Source organism: Eurosta solidaginis, chromosome 5, assembly GCF_040869045.1.
Source record: "Eurosta solidaginis isolate ZX-2024a chromosome 5, ASM4086904v1, whole genome shotgun sequence".
NCBI classification, from domain to species: domain Eukaryota; kingdom Metazoa; phylum Arthropoda; class Insecta; order Diptera; family Tephritidae; genus Eurosta; species Eurosta solidaginis.
This window is the reverse complement of record NC_090323.1, coordinates 184,611,223-184,633,120: the sequence shown is the minus strand read 5'-3', so window position 1 is coordinate 184,633,120 and position 21,898 is coordinate 184,611,223. Positions and strand designations below refer to the sequence as shown.

General features: G+C 37.2%; 1 protein-coding gene across 1 annotated transcript in view; it reads right to left on the bottom strand.

Annotated features, from left to right (window-relative positions):
• The window catches only part of LOC137251807 (uncharacterized), a 374,961-nt gene that overhangs the window by 307,730 nt on the left and 45,333 nt on the right, over positions 1–21,898 (bottom strand). The gene's annotated exons all lie outside the window — the stretch shown is intronic.

The following is a 21,898-nucleotide window of genomic DNA, read 5'->3' as shown; positions in this document are numbered from 1 at the left end:
TGTCTTTTCTTCTGGAGGAAAATACACCCTTATCACTCCTCGTCAGAACTTTTACAATTCACTTTAAAAAACTACTTGGCGCGATTTACCTCCGAGGAGATCTAGGCCAAGCTTCTCTTTCCATTTTCCTAGTGCTCCTTTTTAATTTTTCCTAAAAATTGGCCGCACCAGACCTACATGCTTTATGGCAAGGCAGTTAATTTTTCACTGATAAGCTTTTCATAGCAGAAATACACTCGGAGTGTTTGCCAAACTAATGCCGAGCGCGGACCCCGTCTAGAAAATTATGTTTCTATTTACTTGAAAAAAAGTATTTTCTAAATTTGGCAGCGGCCTCTAAGGAAACTCACACTTAGATAAGTCCGTTTACAAATTGTTTCATACACCTTCATTTTCTTGCTCGGACGCCAATTAGGTTCGTGGTTGGACGACATTTCCCAAATTAAATTTGTTTTGATTGAGGTTTTGCTTTTTATATAAACTCGAAAATATAATGCGAGTATAAAGCAAATCAATTTAAGGGATTATCTCCTTTACAAAGGGGGGTTTTCCTTTCCTGTAAACTCCTGTGCATCCATGCTCGGGGGCCAGCTAAAGAGCCCAACAAGCTAGAGCCCAGAAAAGGAGAAAAAATGGTATATCCTGCAGGATTTTGATGGGATCGCAGAGTTAAGCTATTGCTAATGACCGGATTTTCAGCACGAAATCGATGAATTGCGGCTTTAGAAATGATTGCTATTGTCTGTGCAGTCCTTAAAATACTTTCCAATAGTTGAAAGTTCGCAGAAAGTGCCGAACCGGAGTTTCAACATAACGGGATAGTGTGCACTACTTAAAAGCGTTTGTTATCCTTTTAACAAATCAGTTTTAAAGAGCCTTAAATTTAAGTAGATCAATTTTTAACTTTTTCCTTATTCTTGTGCATCTTCACTCAGGCGCCAATTAACAAGTTCAATAATGTGGACTCGAAAGATTGAACATTGGAAGCCGTGCAGCACCTTAATGAAAACCAGTTAGGAAATAATAAAAATGTAGAGCATATACTCAAGAGAGTACCGTAAAATCAGAGAGAGTAATATCATATAAAAGTTATATGAATCGATTCGTATTGATCAGCCGCAGTGCAAAGGCCTATTTTAGTTAACAAATATTACTCTATTTGTTTATAGTTAATAGAAAAAGTTTTTTGTAAATTCGAAAATCTGTGCAACTATCGAAATTGCCATCTGTAGGACGCATTATGTTCACAAACCCCCTGAGTACATAGCTCCAAATCAAGGCGAATCCATACAAGGTGGTGGCAAAGCGAATTCAACCCATTCGCCGTGCAGAAGAATGTCAAGTCAAAAGAAATTTTCATAGATTTTGATTAACTGACAATTTGTTGTACAAGGCTTTGTATGGAAAATTATCAAGAAGAAGCAATCAGCTGATGGGATAACATCACCTGTAATGAATTCGCCTTGCTCCAAATGCTCAATTGTCGTGCTGCTCAAATGTTTCATCTCTACATATGTATATATTTGTACACGCCAAACGGTGAGAGAACTACTGCTTCGCTCATTTTCTGTTGAAATAAAATATTGTTTCCCATTGTTACCAATTACCTATATTGGTCTGTACCAAAATCCTTAAAAAATTGTTCTAAAATAATTGTTAGTGCACAAAAAAACTTTAAAGAGAAGTAATAACTTAACCGGCCTATTTTTTTGGACAAATTTTATTTACACGTAAAAGCATAGGTCTTTATTTAACAGATTCTTTGTTTTTCATTGTAGGTGCTTTAAAAAAATGAAATCAGAAATAATGAGTCAACTTTTGTTCAAACTCACTAAATTAATTTATTTATAACAATTAATTGCAAATTTGACCCAAATGTTTTTTGCATTTCCAGATTTTAGATATAGCACGTCTTATAGTGAACAAAAAATAAATAAATTTGCTACAAAGATATTACATTAAAATTTGTATATTGTCTTTTATGCTAATTTATTTTTATATTTTTATTTTATTTTATTTTTTATGAAGGTATCTTCTATTCTATTCGAAATTTTCGTTTTCGTTTACGTATTACATATGTATTAATAATTAATTTAATTAATTATAATTTAATTTAATTAATTATAAATACATATGTAATAGTAAAGCGCCAATTGAATACCTAACCGTTGGTGTGAAATAGGTTAAATTCCTTTAGCACATTTCTTCGTTCTTAACTAAAAATTCGTGTTTTTTGAATTATGACGCTATTGAAGTAAATGGGCGATATATGTATATGTAGTTTATATTGGTGATATAGGCCTACTGGGGAACCGAGCACCAAAAACTAACTTCGATAGCGCGCCAACGGCGTATCTCCCGGGTGGTGTGGAAAAAGCAAATTTTCAATTCAATTTCAAGTAATTTCACCACAATTCTATGTAAATTTCATTTGATTTTACATATTTGTTATATTTTTTTAAGGAGCTCCATACCAAAACTTATAATTACATTTGAAAAGTTTGTAGAAAATTTAAGAAAATACAATCAAAGATTATAACGTCTTAGGTCAAATTCAAAATTTTAATGAGAACTTTAAGTAAGATAGATCAGTTTGCTATATTTCCACTCACTGCTCAACTATTAAGGCATTATTGCATTACCCCAACACTGGATGCATAGAGTGAGTTGAAAAAAATACAAGTTGGTCGACTTTCGACCACGGGCGATACTAGTACAAAGTTATTCCTCAAATAAATGTAAGGCGCGATAACCTCCGAAGAGATCTAAGGCCGAGCTTCTCTTCCAATTTGCGTTGTCCTCCTCTTGATTTTTCCCTACAAATTGGCTGGACGGGACCTACATGTTTTATGCCGACTCCGAACGGCATCTGCAAAGCAGATGAGTTTTCACTGAGAGCTTTTCATGGCAGAAATACACCCGGAGTGCTTGCCAAACACTGCCGAGGGGCGACCCCGCTTAGAAAAATTTTCTTCTAATTGAAAAATCTTATTTCTAAAATTTTGATGTTGCTTTGCCCGGGAGTTGAACCCAGGGCATACGGTGTGATAGGCGGAGCACGCTACCATCACACCACGGTGGCCGCCAATTACAAACAAAGTTATTCCTCAAGCCGTCACTGATTTGCTAAGCTGCTTTGAGGCCCATCTGTACAAGCGCAGGCCACATCCATCTACATCCGGTTAAGTTTTACTCGTGCGTGTCAAATGATCCGCTTAGAAGTTGCTCATAATACTGCTATGATCTGGATCTCAGATGATCTTAATCCAAAAGAAGTTCGACGCAATCGCAGGCGCAGCCAAGCGCTCCCAGATCACCCCCGATCGCCACACAGTTAAAATTAGGGCTTTAATAGCCGCTTAGTTAAAGTAGATTTTAATTTCTCCAACCGTTGTTGGCTGCATAGCATCCTATCCGCCGCACCCTTACTAGTGGGTGCTTTCGACCCATTCGTGAGCCATTTCATCAGTCCTCTATTTTGGATGAGCTGCTTTCAAGTTCCACCTTGCGCCGTGGGTAGTTGTCAGCATGTCTGGGGTAAAGTCGAAGCTGGTAAAAAGGCTGGATTTACCGGTGGAAAAAGCCTTGACAGCAATGTCAAACGCATGTTTGCCCAGCATGTCATTCAATATCGAGGTAGGTGTTGTTCTTATGGCATTGCAGATATCAACTAGCCTTGACAGTTATACTGATACTAAAATTTTGATAATCGCTGCCGTGTCCAGTGCGTTCCCATAGACCAGCTCCCCATAGATGATAATGGGCTTGACTACCATCAAAAAAAGCCAGTGTACAACATTCTACGAAAGTCCTCAATTCCAACTGAATATTCCAGAAAAGCAGGAAGATGATACATTAGTAGTTCGCTGTAGCAGTAACAGAGCTGCTCTTCATTACTTCACTAAGCAGATGTTTAGACTAAAAGATAAACATAACAAGTAAGGGTGTCTAAGTTCGGGTGTAACCGAATATTATATACTCAACGTGAGTTTCACTTGTACAGTTAATTTCAGATAAATTACTTTTTCGACTTTTTTGCTATGAAGGATTTATTTTTTCTGAGGCTTTAAAAATGTTGTGTAATGCTTGATCGGAATAGGGGCGTGGCACTGTCATTATACAAAAAAAATTTCTCCTAATTTCCTCTCACAACAAAACTTAATAAGTGAAGTATTCATGATACAAAAATTTTTTTCGCTAAGATATAGCTTATTATTCTAGTCTACGACCCTTTAAAATATCTTTTATATACAAGTGGGTGTGGTCTTTAAGCAAGCCCGTCCATTTTTATTAAAAATATATCCTGCTATAAGGAAAGTATGAATTCCCAATTTTATTACGATATGTTAATTTTTCTTCGAGTTATGGATCCCGAAACATAGAAAATTGCTTTTAAAAAAGGGGCAGTGCCACGCCCATTTTCAAAAATTTTAATATTATCTAACTGTTTGCTATATTTCCATGTAGAAAGTAAAACATACTTTACAATAAGCTCTTTTTCGCAAAGATATAACTTATTTTATACATCCACAATCCCTTAAAAATTCGTTTTTTATAAAAAGTGGGCGTGGCCCTTAACCAATTTTTCTTCGAAGCATTCTTTGGCGGCCACCGTGATGTGATGGTAGCGTGCTCCGCATACCACACCGAATGCCCGGGGTTCACACCCCGGGCGAAGCAACATCAAAATTTTAGAAATAAGATTTTTCAATTAGAAGAAAATTTTTCTAAGCGGGGTCGCCCCTCGGCAGTGGTTGGCAAGCACTCCGAGTGTATTTATGCCATGAAAAACTCTCAGTGGAAACTCATCTGCCTCGCAGATGCCGTTCGGAGTCGGCATAAAACAAGTAGGTCCCTTCCCGCCAATTTGTAGGAAAAGTTAAAAAAAAAGGAGCACGACGTAAATTGGAAGAGAAGCTCGGCCTAAAATCTCTTCGGAGGTTATCGCGCCTTACATTTATTTTTTATTTATTCTTTATAGTGAAGGCAACTTTTCTGTCGAATTTTGTTATGATAGATTCAACTTGTTTTGATATATGATTAATAATATTTGTAAAATTCATTTTACCACAAGTGGGTCACGCCCATTTTCAAAAATGTTTTCAAAATTTCATCTGGAGCCTCAATATCAGTCAAAACATCAAATTTCAACATTCCTGATGTATTATTTACTAATTATTCAGGTTTTTTTTCGTTTCCAAAATGTTAAATATGTAAAAAGTAGGAGTGGTTTTCATCCGATTTCGCTCATTTTAAATAGCAATGAGATATGACTGCCATGGATCCCATATACCAATTTCAATAAGATATCTCAATATTCACTCAAGTTATCGTGTGCACAGACAGACGTACGGACGAACGGACATGGCTAAATCAATACCATTTTCATTCTGAGCACTTTGATTTATGGAAGTCTATATTTTTCTCATCGTTTATGCCATTAAGATCAGCCGTTATGTTACCAAAGTTAGTATACTCTGTGTGGAAAGCACACTGAGTATAAAAAGTAACAGTTTTTACACTTTTTTTGTCTAATTTTTTTCAGCTTATCAATAAGCCAAATGAGCGCGAGTGCGAATATTAAGCGCAATTACTCGTCATCGCAGCAACATTCACTGAATTCCATACACATTTGCAGCAAAAAAAACAACAACAATAACAACAAATATACATATGTATGTTATATTCAAGCTAGTATCTGGTAAAAGTTGAGGTGGGAATATCTTTGGTAACATAGTTCAATGGCTAAAATAATAGTTCGATCGTGAGATGCGTGACTCGCTGCCGCACTCTGTCATGATTTTAAAGCTCATTGATGTGTTGTTGATGCAAAGAATTCAAACCGAATGGACGATGCGGGGTATTGAGGATAGAGGCGGGCTGAGAGTGCGCTTTATAAGCCGAATCCAATGCATAAACAAATATTGCAGTTCTTTCGATGATGCGATTTACATTTTCGAAAATTAAATGTTTGCCAACTGCGGCAGCAAAAGTCGTAACGGCGGAGATTCGCAGAGCTCTATTGCTGTTATTCGTACAGATGTTGGCGGTAAGGTGGATATTTTTTAAAGGCGGTGTAACGTTTTTTCTGTTGGATGAATTTTTTATTTATTTTTTGTTTTTCATCTTCAAACATCAAATCGCTTTGTGTGGGAACGAATGCGATCGAAACAAGCAGCAACAGTCAAAAGTTGGTATTATTGAAACAGCGAAATATGTATGTGAGCATCCAGTAATTAAATAACAAACTGGTTCAAGAGGAAATGGTCTATGACTAGCCTAAATGCTTGCAATTTAAACGTAACAAAAGGGGTTTGCTTTTAAAGACTTTGTCCTACGCCGTTTGGAACCTTTTTTATTTCTCTTGTCGAAGTTCATTTGAGGACAAACTGATTTCGGTGTTGCACCATCTTCAGACTCAGTTTTCAGTATTGATGGATACCCAAGGTGACTCAGAGTACATAGCTGATGTATATTGGAACATTTTTCGGAAATTTTTTGTCAAATTTTATTTGAGAACAAACCGATTATGGCACTGTGTGACCTTACGTGTTTATCAAAAACGAAACATTACCCTTAAGATGGCGAATCAACAAACAAACAAAGTCGTTTAAATATACATCAACTATCTACCCTGTTGGAATATGGGCAAATAAACGACACTAGCCAGTTGTTTTTCGCTTGTCCCTTCATCAAATCAAATGACAATCATTACTCGTGGACTTCGTGAAGCGACTTCTAGCGAGCAGTACCAGCCAATCAAAACTGTGAGGCAATTCCATAATACGATAGGAGAATAGGGTTATGGTGAATACCTTCTTCCAACGTGTGGAAAATTTTCTTAACATATGACACGGACTACAGTGTGGCAGTTGTTGGCTTCGAGCAACTGAAAGTGAGTTACCTATCCAAGGAGGAATGGCAGCAGGACATAGAAAGTGGTTGGGACATTACAGTTCAGTAACGGTTCAAAAATGGAAAATGGGCTTAGACAGTGGTGTAAACATTACAATTAACACAAACGATTTATAAATGGATCGAGCAATCTTTCCGACTTCGCGCTGCTTACTGAGTACTCCAAGTCATAAAGATAACAGCTAGATGGCGATGTTAAAAAATGCCAGGAAAGAGTTTAGTCACCTAGCGCTCGTCTTCAACCTACATATCTCTATCTACTTTTTTCATCCCGAAAAAATAGGAAAGCAGTACGTTAACGACTGCCCAACACCCAAAAATACTGATTGAGACCTGCTTTTTGGCGAGCATGCAGCCGCAATTTTACCTTAGCTCAAAGTGGTAAGAACCCCGACGTTTTGAACTAAAGGATCAACCACAAAGAGTCGACAAAGTCGACATAAGTTCTCAATGTCCTATACCTGAAACTCGCAGTTGAGAAAATCAGACTTCGCAGGGAGATGCGTGTCACGCTGGCACAACTTCGAGCTAGACACAGTAATAAGTTGAACTCTTGCTTATCCAGTAACAACCACGGCGAACGCAATATATGTCCTGGTTGTAATGCGTTTCTCTCATGACACTAACCAACTTTCAAACAGCAATATACTACCAACGTCTTCAACTCCTTGACTCCTTGGTTCAATCCTTTTGGAACTTTAGCTTTCCTTGGACTTCCGACGTTCAAAGCAAAGACGTCAGTTAAGAACACCAAAGAGATATCAAATCTTGTTTCACTTGTGTGTGTGTGGATGCCTCTTCATTCATGTGGCATAGGCCGTTGTTTATATTTTTTGGGCAAGAGAAAAATTGTTCCCTTAATTCTCTAAGAGTCATCTCGTATCATATGTGCTGTTGCCCTTCCTTCTGAAAAGGTTTTTGAGTATAGAGTACTTTACTTTAACTATTTTGTTAAAAGTAGCGATTAAGAGCTCTCTAAGCTTCAGTGGACAATGGCCCCTTCCTTGCTCATAAAAAAAAAATATAGTAAAGGGGACCAATACTACAGGGTTTTGCGTTAAACCCACTTAGACTGTAAGTATCTACCGGCACAAATCTATCCTGAAGCTTAAGCTTTCCTTTTTTTGCATGGTATAAAGACTTATATAATACTAGCAGACCCGGCACACGTTGTTCTGTCCTAAATTTTCCCTCTCTGCATACATTTTAATAAGCTTTTTCCATCTAAATCTGCCCTCTCCGCTCTTCACTTTTTCCTAATCCTTTCATTCACTCCACCCTCAGTCTTTTTCGCTTCATCTATCTCCATCTTCGTCTCATTCTACCACTTTCTCAGTCTTCTACTCTTTCTCTCTTTTCTCTTCTCACAAGTTCTTCTCATTCTTCTTCATCCCTGTCCCAGAAGGCGGTATATATTTTGTTCCAGTCCCAGTCCCACTCCGAGTCTCAGTACCAGTCCTAGTCCTAATCTCAGTCCCAGTCCGTCCCTGGTCTACTTCCCGGAAAAAAGGATCGTAAATACTAATATAGGTAAATTTATATACCAATTGTGGGTATTATTAATTCATGTCTTTATTTCTGCTTCGAATGCATATTTATCAGTTTTACAGGTTGATGCGACTAAATCGAATATCACAATGAAAATTACTTTAGAGCTCTCAGCAACAGCTTTCATTTGTTATCCATATTCTATAAACACATTCTAGGGGTAGTAGCCGGGTCCACGTTTCGGCCTATATCTCGAGAACCTGTACGTCGACCGCAATAATATAATAGTAATAACCACCGCGTGAGGTATACGCAACTTGTGTGAAAGTTTGAACAAAATCGATCAACGCATTACTTCAATCCCAGCGGGTCAGGCGATCAGAATATACTCGCGGTAGGTATGCCTGTCGTAAGAGGCGACTAAAATACCAGATTCAAGGGACTATGTACCGCAATCCTTCAGGTTGCCAGCGCAATATATAGCTTCTCCAAACCCAATTGTCAACCTCACCTATCCGCGGCGAATCCTGTTTCACTAACAGACGAGGCTCTGGCGACCCCAAGCTCCTCATGGAACTTGGGGTTGGGAAGGGAGGGAATGGCCTGAAGGTTTAATGTGGCCACATAAATCGTTCCCGAGATGGTCGGGCTAGCACCTTAATGGTGCTGTGTTACCGCAGCGTACCGGATCTGTATCCGGCAAAGGACCATCACATCGATAACACTCCCCAAAGCCTTCGGGGAGCAACCTTATCGCTACAACAACAACAACAACGCATTTCTTCAAACACCGGCGACCAACTAACACATTTTAGCCTTTCTTTTTATATATATAGATTTTTATTTTCCACACTTCACTATAATATTAAAACGAAATGCAGATATTCGTTGCTTTTCAAATTCGGCTTAAAAATTGCACATGGAACAACTAAAGACTCTCCTGAATTTAAAAAAATGTCTTAGTACCTAGAAATCCAGGGCCCCTCAGAAAGCACGGGCCCGGGGGTAATCCCCCCATCTCCCCCCCCCCCCCTCTCGTCGGCCCGGGTGATGTGCTATACTGGATATCATTCGCTATAATATTTTTTAGTGATAAGCACCTTGTTTAATTAAACACCAACCAATTACACGGAAGTATATCCCACCTGAAAATATGAATCCCGGTGCGTATACGTAACATTTTATTATTACGTATAAACATATAAAAAAAATTGCAATAAAATAATATTGCGACTATAAACTGAGATATAGCGTATCTTATATTTCAAGTTAGATCAAACTACACACGGGGTGTAAAACAAATTCAAAATCGGTTCAGTAGTTTAGGAGTCCATCGCGGACAAACAATGTGACACGTGATTTTTATATATAAAGATAACATTTTTTAAGACTACGAAAGAATTTCTTTAAGATTGCGGTGCAAGCGCAAGATGGCACGATTTTATCATCTAACAAATTAACTCCTTTGTGTTGTAAGTGATAGGGCCTAGGAACGCTACATAAAGATTTAACTAAAATTTACTCAATCTTCGTTACCGAATTCTTAATATAGCGAGGAAGAAGTATAGAAGGCCTCAAAGTCAGTGTGGGACTTTGACTACTCTAGACCTCCTACCATCTAAGTACCATTCCCCGGTCAAGTATTCCGTCGAGAGGTGAGATGAGCTCTATGCTCTACGTTGTCTGCTGGGTAATTGTTTAAATTTACAGACAGATTACATACGCGCAACTCCGCTCACATCGTTTTAAAATCATAGGTATGGGCGGACAAGCGTTTTTTTTTTCGTTTGAGAACACAAAGCATTCTCGCAATGCACTTGTTTCCTGTGGTTTACCGCAAACTCTTTATCTGCAAAGTCTTCAATTTATTTTTTGTGGTTTTAAATTTCCCAGACGCATGAGAACTTCTCGACAGTAGTAGGGGGCGTGGCATGGCTTGTGAAATAACATGGTTATGGTATTTGCTACATACAAGAAACAGAAAGAGTGAAATTAAAAGATGAAATGAAAAAAATGTAAACAAAATACTTAAAAACACAGCTGAAAGGCAATGCAATTCAAGATGAGTATGGGTTTTAAGGACCAAGAGGGACTGTATGTGCACATTTGAATGAATGTTCCATGACAGCTGGAGCTCTTAGCCCAACCGGCCTGGTATCTCACATAAAAAAAATTGCTTATATCTTCGATATCGATGTATGCTGCCAAATTTTTAAAACCGTAAGCTTGTGAAGAATTGGAACGGATTTGCAAAAGCATTGCCAGAAAAGAAAGATAGGTTAGGTTGAACTGGCTGGTCCATGAGGACCTCACATAGACTGAATGAGTCCGTAGTGTTACCAGCAGATTATCTTAAAGAAAGGAAGTATATATCAAGAAATTTAGTGTCCGGTAATCGGAAGCCATTAAGCGAGGCAGTAAAAAATACCTAGTAGGAGGGCTAGGGACGGTATACCAGAAGGCAAACGGTTCGCTTGCCACGAAATACTAGGGCAACTGCTCATTTGTTGAACTGATGAGCTTTCGACGAGATCTTAAGACTTAGATGAAAAATGTCTTCAGGCAGCCACACTTGAAGTCGTGTTTATGAAAGCGCACCCTTTGGTAAAATCCCTATCCGAACTGAACAGCGCAAACTACCAAAATAAGACATTTGCAAAAGACAAACAATGACCATCCATGCATTGCATTTCGACAGCCATCCACGCATTTTACTCTTCATCTCCATTTTTTTTTTTTTGTCAGTTTAACCGCGTTTCATCACCGCATCTCAACTCAGCTCAACTCAATTAGACTTTCCAAAAGTTTTACATTCGTTAATTAAAAATGTTTTCCATTTTTGTTGTTGTTGTGTATTTTTAAAGTACTTTTTTGCAGGATACAACGTTACACTATTTTGAGAGGTGTAGATGATTTTAAAACTTCGCTACAAGCGGAAACTTTCATTTTTATGTTACAACAAATTGAAATTAATTGTTTGATGTTAGACGTGGCTGACGAAAAAAATTTAAAAGTCTTAGATCAGTCTTAGAAAGGTGTTGGCTAGGAATAATTTACTTCATCTTGAATCGCAGCTTTAGTTTCCGGTTTTTGAAAGCGAGAGTGCAACGCTGTTTTGGTGCTCGGACTAAGGACGCCGAACTGCAAGGATTCTACCAAAAGTGGCGCCCGTGAGGGGAAACCAAACAAACGCCTCAACCTGCACAAAAAGCTCAACATTTTTCCAATTCAATTCACAAGACTCGACTATATTCTCGAGCATGGAGCATTTTCTAAGCTGCGCTCACGGCTGCAAAGGTCAATGTGACATGCCGGTTTTGTTCTACTTCAAGCCAACCAGGTGTGTGGTACGACATCAATTGTTCCTTGACCATAGAGATCCAGAAGTGATTGGCATAAAGATAAGAGAGGCACTAAGATGACAGACGCTAAGGTCAATGTTGTCAAACGGAATGCCACACTAGAGATAATATGAAAATGGTCAGATGATTGCTGTACCCGATTGATCCAGCTAAGCTAATGATACTTGTTTCGGGAGTGTCTTTATCGCAACAAGAAAAAAAGTAGCTGGGAAAAGTAACATATAGATATTACATCCAAGCACGGTTGGATCGTGTTCAACCTTAACACAGCCCCAACATATCAATTTGAATACTCGATTCTCAATAAAACCCTAGTGTCAGAAATATTTCTGCTAAGCCCTGTAGTTGCTGAGGTCTTATTAAGCCTTACTGGCATGCCTTATTGAAACGCATACCAAGTTCGTGTCTTCCACATCGCTAAGGAAATTAAAGAGGGAAAGTACTGTCAGCGCTACTGAGGAAATTATGCTCTATCACGTTAGTATTTTTGTGGAACAGCAATATCGTGGGGCGGCAGAAATTATGATAAAGAATGAGAAAACCGCGGGTTTTGATCAAATTCCAACTGTCAATATTATGGCCGTTGGGAACAAGCAATATGATACACGCAGTTTAACGGAATATTAAGAGGTTAGGCTAGAGAGCAGTACAACCTTAACGGAGTAATTTTAAAGAGATTACGAAAGAGCTGCGTATACTACTTGATGAAAATGGATAGGCGATACAAAGCCATGTGTACAGAAAGTTGCAATGCATCAGCTTCGCATTCTATATTCTTAGCTTAACGCCTTATTTCAGCATAACCGTTTATTCCCTGTTCGGAAGTCAAAGGTTAAGAAGCAAGAAGAAACGTTGCTGCCATACAGGCACGAAAGCAATTGATGCCATATCGAAAGGGAAATTAACTCCCAAACTGACCCCATTGTTGAAGAGACTACATTAAGAGGTCAACTTATACCTAGCCCAGTTTCTTACCGTGCTCGAATACTTCCGTAAAAAACTCTACAGAATGGCAAAGGTAGAAATGGCGAACGGCTCTTTTTACGGAAATATAAACGACGTACGCAACACCTGCTTCGAATGCGAATACTTCGCTCAACAGTGTCATCAATGACATAACCTGCAAAAGTTACATGTGGGACTCCGGTCAGCAGATATTTAGGGAGTCTCACCAAATGGGAACTGTTTGCTTAGCCCATTAACGTAAGAGTGGCTCTAAGGTGCTCATTGAAGCGCAGACACGATGACGCTATACTACACCTTTTTCCAGTTTAAGTTCAAAAAATTATAATTCAAGTTCAGAAAATTACAATTCAAGTTCAGAATTTCCAATTGAAATTCAGAAATTTACAATTCGAGTTCAGAAATTTACAACTTAAATTCAGAAACTTACAATTCATATTCAGAAAGTTATAATCCAAGTTCCGAAATTCCAATTTAAGTTCCGAAAATTATAATTCAAGTTCATAAGATTACAATTCAAGTTCGGAAAATTACAATTAAAGTTCAGAAAGGTTGCCAGGAATTGTTTCTTCCATGCAATGGAACTAAAAGTATGTAAGATGGTAAATGTTAGCGCTAATAATTTGATACATGGATATGAAGGCCTGCTATCTGTAAGGAAATCATTGGACTTCTTAACTCACTTAAAACAATTTTGCTAACATGAAGGAGATAGAGAAGAAAAAACCCTTCCTCTCTTCTCTCGCCTCCTCTCTTAAGAGGTCAGTTACAAGGACATCTAGCTGTATTCTTAGTTTTACAAGCATTGAGTATGACAGCAGTGATGACGAAGATATGACCACTTCCACAGTTAAAGGAGCGTCCACAATCCCGCAAAAAACATGTAAGTACTGTGTGCACAGATAAAGTCTTCCTCCACCTGCCTCTCGCAACTCTGGGGAGTTCTCCCCTTCAACTGCGACTAAACTGTGGTGTCCACTGAATTACTTTCATGGCCAGATCACCCGCATGCAAATAGTTGTCCTCCGTTGTACTTCTAAGCTCGGGATGTACACGCCTTGGTGACAGCTTTGGGTACAGGATATCCATCCAAGCCACCATTGTCAACGAAGCATCAGCACTCCCGCAAATAACATATATGTAAGTATTACATTACGTAGTAGTAGGAATTGGAATAACTATTGAAAAATAACACCCTACTTATAAAATTCGGAATTTGAATAGTAATTTTCTGAATTCAAATTGGAATTTCTGAACTTGAATTAGAATTTTCTGAACTTGAATTGGAAGTTCCGAACTTGAAATGTAATTTTCTGAACCTGAATTGCAAGTTTTTGAACTTGAGTAAATTTCAGAACTTAAACTGGAAATGGTGTAGTATGGCTCTACAGCCTGCTCTGCCGTGGCATTGAGTCTTGTTGCATTCGTTAATACTATATTCTTGGACACTGAATCTTTGAGTAGGATATGAAACATTGCATAAAGTGGTGCTATCTTGAAGATTTATGTTGTAGAAGCTGCAAGGACTAGATCTGCTGTATAGGTCTCCTCTTCAAACGCCCCGCTCTTGGTGGTATTAGTCTTCACTTCTTGAAAGCTTTGTAACGTAAATGTGCTTCATAAGAGGGAATTAAAACTTTTTTTGAGTATTGCTTAGGGTTTGTCCTATGCGTAATGCGTGTGCTGATCTCTGACTCCTTACTGACCTAGACATTTCTGTAGCTATATATTTATAACCATTACCTCTTTCAAATAAGTATAGAGAAAACATTTAATATAAGCAGTACTTAAATGCACCTGCTTCGAAGTAAAAACAAGCAATATTCTTGTAGGAGCATTAAATATAACACTCAACACTTACAAAGCTGACTTACATCTTTTATATCCTTAAAATCTACATACATACTTTCATGTCTACTACTTAGTAACATAAATCGTGTACCAACAGCACCAACATTCTATTTGACACTGATGTCAGATTATATTACAAGAATTAATTGCATTAACAACAGACAATACGGTAGAACAACAACAACATGAACTACAACCGCTTGTATGACAACTTTTTAGCCAGCTTTAATACGAACTTAAATGTTTTGAACATTAATATAGATAGGTATGTGAGACCTTAGCTTTGTACACGCATACATATAATAAATATAGGGGTTGACTACATTTCTTTAGGAACGGGTTGCGCGTGCCAAAGTTACTTCGTTTCTTGTCTCAAGTTCATTTAAAGGACTTTACAGGCATGATTCTTTTAATTGAAAGGCGATACATTGGAAATGTGAAGAGTTTTTGAAGAGGCAATCTTAAATATTGATTTTGCAATACCAATGCTATTGCTATGGATTTCTAGGGGTAAGTGCATGTCTATGTTTGTTTGCATAATGCATCGAGTACATTAGAAGGGGTCGAAAAAAAGTTACAAAAATCTGCCCCTAAAGTTGAAGCTTGAATGCACTCGCACTATCGCGGAAAATTTGTTAAAATTTTTTTGTATAATTTGGTTGTTTGAAATTTGATGGCATAATTTTTGTCTCTAATTCCTTTTAATGTTCTTTGAGCTCTGAAGTCAGATTCTTATAGTTAAATCTAAATCACTTGCAGGCACTAAATGTATTATTTTCTTTTCACCAAATTTTGTAAAAAATGAGTATGTTAAAACAACTACAAAGCTCTAAAGGTCATTAAAAAAAAACTATAGAGACTGTTGCTGTAGCGATAAAGGCACTCCCCGAAGGCCATGCGGAGTGTTATCGATGCTGGTGGTCCTTTGCCGGATGCAGATCCGGTACGTTCCGATAACAAGCACCATTAAGGTACTAGCCTGACCATCTCGTGAAAAATTTGGTATTGACCACATGAAACCTTCTAGACCATACCGCCCTCCCACCCCTAGATCCGTAAGAAACTTGTGGTCGCCAGAGCATCGGCTGTTAAAAAACAGCTAGGCAAGGTGAGCGTAACAATTGGGTTGGGGAAGCTATATATTGCGCTTAAAACCCCTTGAAAGGGTTGCGCTACACAACTCTTTGAATCAATTTGGTATTTTAGTCGCCTCTTACGACAAGTATACCTGCCCGGGTATATTCTAAGCCCCCTAACCCGCTGGGATAACTATAGAGACTTGTTTTGTTTTGTTGATTTTCCGATAGGGTAGTTAATTGATGTATATTGGAATGATTTTTCCTCATCCCTCGTTAAATTTGGATTGGAGAGAAAACAGTTTGACCGTTGCGCCATCATCAGTGTCATTTTTCGTTCTCAGATATGGAAAATAGCATCTTAAGCCAAAAGTAATGACACATCCATATCAAACTCATATGCCACATAACCAAGATACAACAAAAAAAAATTTTCCATTATATTTGAAGGAATCAGAACCAAAAGGATCTAAGTGAAATTTTTTTTAATATACCCATATTTGTATATTTAGTATAGTGTCTATTTTTTGACAATGCGATCCAAGGCATTTTGGACATTTTAGTGCCCATATATTTGCCAGGCCAAAAACGTACTAAATTTTATTGCATTAATGATTAGAGTTAAAAGGATCTAAGTGCGCTCCTCCAAGCAATAAAATTTAATTGCTCGGCCAAAAGAACATGCAGAATTTTTTCAAGTATGCAGTTTTGTAGCCCGTTTAGTTTTAGTATAATAAAAAGCTAAACTTAAGTTCGTAGGAAGTCTCGCTGAATTGCAAGAAGTGAAGAAGCCTCTCTCGTCTGTGCCGCAGACTTGGGTTCAATACTTGACTAATGTAAAAGCAGGCTTACATGTATGTTGTATTTTATGTTGTATATTTTCTGTAAATACTTAATATAATGTCACTATGACTAATGTATGCCAAATTCGCGAAAATTTGTTATTTTGGCCGAGCAATCAACGTTCGAAATTTTATTGCAACAATTTTTGGAGCCAAAAGGGTCTAAGTGCGCTTGAATCCAGAAAAAAAATTGCCAAAAATCAGCGAGACTTCCTACGAACTTAAGCTTAGCACTTTATTACACTAAAATTAAAGGGGCTACAAGACTGCGTACTCAAAAAAATTCTACATGTTCTTTTGGCCGAGCAATCAACGTTCGAAATTTTATTTCAATAATTTTTGGAAATTTTTGCAATAATTTTTGGAAATTTACAGTTATTTTCCATCTGCAGTAAACATCCTTTGAATTAGTTGACTAATCTGCATTCATTTAGACAGGAATTAACTTCGAATTTGTGGGCCGAAATTGTTAAATTTTTTAATTTTACTCTAATATCCATAACAATAAAAATTTTATAAAACAATGAGCTTTGCACACAAAGCAAATAGTTAATTGTAATTGAGAAGTTTGTGAACATTGTGAATCAGATAATGAAAGTTAACAAAATCGGGCAATTAAAGAGGCAGGAAATGATGAATAATTACAATTAAAAGAGAAAAGGAAAAAGCGAACCAAAAGGAACAGTCAATGTAAACGAAGAAGTAGAAAGAACGGAAAGCGAAACTGAGACTAAAACCCAAACTTAACCGAAAACAGGACTTGAGTCAAAACCAAAACCGAAGAGAAAATCAGAAGCCGGAGCCGAAACTGAAATATTACCAAAACCGGGACCGACACCAAACCTAAATACGGATCTGAATAAACCAAAATCGTAGTAAAAAAAGCCCCAAACCAGAAGCCGAAAACCGAGCTGAAACGGGAACAAAACATTGACCGAAATGGAAACCAGAATTGTAGCCAAAAACGAACAAAATCTAGACTCGTAGTCAGATCAGAAGCCGTAACCCAATGCGAAACCGTACCAAAACCAAGTGTGAAAAGTAAACCAAAACCGAAGCCAAAAACCGAAACTGAACCACCACACATCGGAGCCCAAAAAGAAACAAAACCGGTATCGAAAAAAGGGAACCAAAACCGGAAGTGAAGACACCGAACCAAAATCTAAACCAGAATCGAATCTGCTTCAGAACCAAGCGAGAAACCGCAATTACATATTGTAACGAATTTACTGTAAATCCTCTTATTTGCCCTTTTGTTAAGTTCGAATCACTAAACTGTTGAATAAATAACTCCAATATTGAATAATGGAAAAATGGCCTTTATTAAAGTACTTCACAATAACACTTATACTTTGAAACTAGCTTGCTTAATAACCAAACTGGCTGATAGCTTAAATGAAACTGATTTATTGCCCGACAGATAGCGTGGTTAACTCAAACTGCTTCTAGCGCCTCTACCGCTGGTGCTTTTTACTCTGCGATTTCCTCGTGGCATCTTCTAGTCGCTTCCGGAATTTACTTAGTTACCGCCATATAATTATAACTACAGATGCACGTATATAGCTTCTCATATGCGTGTGTTTGTGAGCGACACTTCCACAATAACAATTGCATACTTTTGGGAGCATCTCATATAAGATATCTGCATGTGTTTGTGCATCTCTTCTCTTCTGCGTGTACGACATATGTGTAGACATAATGATTTATTCGTTGTTGCTTTATTTACTTAGTATCAGATTAGTGATGGGAGTATCACTTAGTGTCACTAATATTCGTCACAATATGTATATTATCGAGTTAGCTAATGATGCGTCTATAGTTATTAAATGAGCTCAAGAATACAAAAACGTAGTTGGTACTGAACGAGATCGTTCTTGTCACAAGTAAGCTTTTATAGTAAATTACGATAAATATTATTAAAAACTATTCATTTTTCGAGCTCAAGCCCACGCATAAATAAAAACCCAAATATTTTATATGTTTCAACAAATATATTTGTTTAATGATTGATCGATATTTCGACCTCAATCTGAGATTATCCTCAGGAACTCTTGGCTGTGCCTGATCGATCGAAAAGCAACAAATTAATATTATTAAAAACTTTAAAAATTTATAAAGTAAATTCCTACAAATTTTTACCACACGGAGTTGCCACTTAACCTTATTAAAAATATTCCTTTTTTTATCCACTACTATCCCGGAAACATCGAATAAAAGGTTGCCACCTAGTTATTGCCACCCATTCGACGAAGTTCCCATAGATGCAATACAATCGATACATACATATACATATATATGGCATAATTTAACAAGGTTACCACCTATTTGAAAACAAATCATGCGAAATATACAAAATAGTTATTAATCAAAAGGTATGTCATGTCGTATTTCTATAGAATGTTCATAAGTGAGGTTGCCACCTAGGCTTGACACCTGATTTTATCATATATATTATTCCTAATTGCTGTTTTTATGTACGGGTTCCTTTTTCGCTCTTATTTGGAATCCAAATCTATAAATAAAGTTTTGGTTGTAGAGATGGAGATTCGGGCTATTAGCGAGCTTTGGGCCATTTTGGTGGTAGTGTTTTGTTTAGCTATATTTTATTAAAATAATTTGTTAAAAATAAACGATTGTGAGCACACAAAGAAATCTATTTGTACTATGGCACTATTGTGAATATTTGCACTGCATTACCGGCAGTTGCTGCCATACGCCAGATGGCAGCGCCAGCTGTAAATTTTAATTGATTGATAGAACAGCTGACTTCTGTTGATATTTGATAAGAGACTTTTATATTGGTTGCGCAGGATGCGCACGGGTCCGGCTCATTATATTTATTTCTGTATATATCCGCTACTATTTCAAAATCAGCAAAGGTAGTGCGCTAAACTCCGCTACTGTGCTGTTCCTACTATAGACATTTTTACAAAACTGCCACTAATTTGAGATTTAAAAATATAAAGAAAATATGCGAATATGGGATAAAACTAGAGGTGTTTAATATAATTCAGCGGTTTTGCCACCCTGCTACTTGCGATATTTTTACAAGGTTGCCACTTATTTGAGATTTATAAAAATGAAGAATAATTCTTATGAGTATCAAAGAATATGTGATCTTACACGTTTCTTATTAAACAAGTTTTTGAACTGGCTTTGTCAATTTGTTACTTGAGATATTTATACAAGGTTGTTAGTTATTTGTGATTTTAAAAAATATTTAATGAAGTATGCATATGAGTATCAAAGGATATGTGATTTCACATAGTTTCTTATTAAAAATATTTTTGAATTCGCTTGCCACCGTTCTACTTAGGATATTTTTACAAGGTTGCCACTTGTTGGAGATTTAAAAAAAATTATAGCAAATATACGAATATGGGAATCAAACGTTTGGTATTTCATATAATTTTGTTATAAAATATTTTGGAATTGGCTTTGCCAACTTGCTACTTGAGATATTTTTAAAAGGTTGCCACTTATTTGAGATTCAAAAAAATTTAAGAAACATGCGTATGAGTATCAAAGGATATGTGATCTCACATAGTTTGTTAGTAAAAAATATTCTTGAATTGGCTTGCCACCGTTCTACTTAGGATATTTTTACAAGATTGCCACTTGGTGGAGATTTAAAAAAAATTATAGCAAATATACGAATATGGGAATCAAGCGTTTGGTATTTCATATAATTATGTAATAAAACATTTTTGAATTGGCTTTGCCACCTTGCTACTTGAGATACTTGCCACTTATTTGATATTTAATAGGAGATTTATTGAAATATACGTTATGGACGTCAAAGGATAAGTTATCTCTTACTTACTTACTTAATTGGCGCTTAACCGTCTAAACGGTTATGGCCGTCCAACAAAGCGCACCAGTCGCTCCTTCGCTCCGCCAACCGGCGCCAATTGGTCACACCAAGGGAGTTTAAATCGTTTTCCGCATGGTCCTTCCAACAGAGAAAGTGTATTTATACGAGGCTTGTTGGTATATTTTATTGGAGTATGGTTTTATGTGGCAGGTCCCAAACCCAGCGCACAACCCGCTCAGTGGGGGTTCACGTTTATATAGCGAGCCGCTTGCTCCAAGGCGGACGTCCGCTTGCAGCCGCACCTAGAGGTGTACAGACGCTGCCTATGAGATCTCCCCGGCTAGCCCTTAAACCGATTATGTCAGAGTGGCCTAGACAGGTTGTCGCCTTCTCACATTAGCTCACCGCTAAACGGACGTTTAGCGGCTACTCAGAGGATATTTGGTCGCAAGCGACCGGCAGTAGTGAGCTGCTTGAACCGCATGCAAACGAATCGCTTATCTCACATAATTAAATATTGGCTTGCCACCGTTCTACATTTTTACAAGGTTGCCACTTGTTGGAGATTTAAAAAAAAATTATAGCAAATATACGAAAATGGGAATCAAACGTTTGGTGTTTCATATAATTTTGTAATAAAATATTTTGGAATTGGCTTTGCCACTATACTACTTACGATACTTTTGAAAGGTTGCCACTTATTTGAAATCTAAAAATTTTAAAGGAAATGTGCAAGTAGGGTATCAAAATAAAATAAAATAAAGCAAAATAAAATAAAATAAAACTAAATATATTTATAAAGCTGCCACTTATTTAATGTTTAAAGAATGTGGCAATTAAATAACTTAACATTTTTCCATAATGTTACCGCTAATTTCAGCTGAAAAAAGAAATTAAATGAAATACATATATACTTTCTTCTTGGGGATCAAAGGGTAGGTATTTCGCATAGTTTTTCAATAAAAAATATTTACAGTAGGGCTGCCACTTAACCTAAATATATAATATTTCTGAATAACTATGTGTAAAAAAAACAATAACAAACAAAGTTCATAAATTCATTGCTTTTTCCAACTGCTTGCTTTATTTTTCAATCTTTAACCATCGTAAATCGTAGTGTATTTATATTCTGGCTAACTTTATTTCAACGCAGTAAACGCATTCGTAATGCCAAAAAAGTCCACCTGCTCGCTATCAGGTGTTTCATTTATGCAGCCGTGTACTGCCCGCCAGCAGCGCCTGGAAATACATACTTCCCTTTTTTATGGTATCAGTTACAGACGCATAAAGCGGCAAACGAAATACTACAAAATCAAAAGTAACTTGCAAAAAGGGAACAGAAAGGGATTCCATATGGGATATACAAGGCGTTTTAAGCATGGACACGCGTACATACACATACATGTACGTGCACCGGAATTGTAGGTATGTAGGTAAGTTGTTACTGGCGCAAAAACAAGGTGGTTACGCCAAATTAACTACAGATCCCCAACTACTCACAAACAACAAAAAAAGAGGAAAAAAAGAAACTCTACTTAACTCCATGAAAAATCAACGAAATAACTTTAACTGAAAGAGCAACAACAA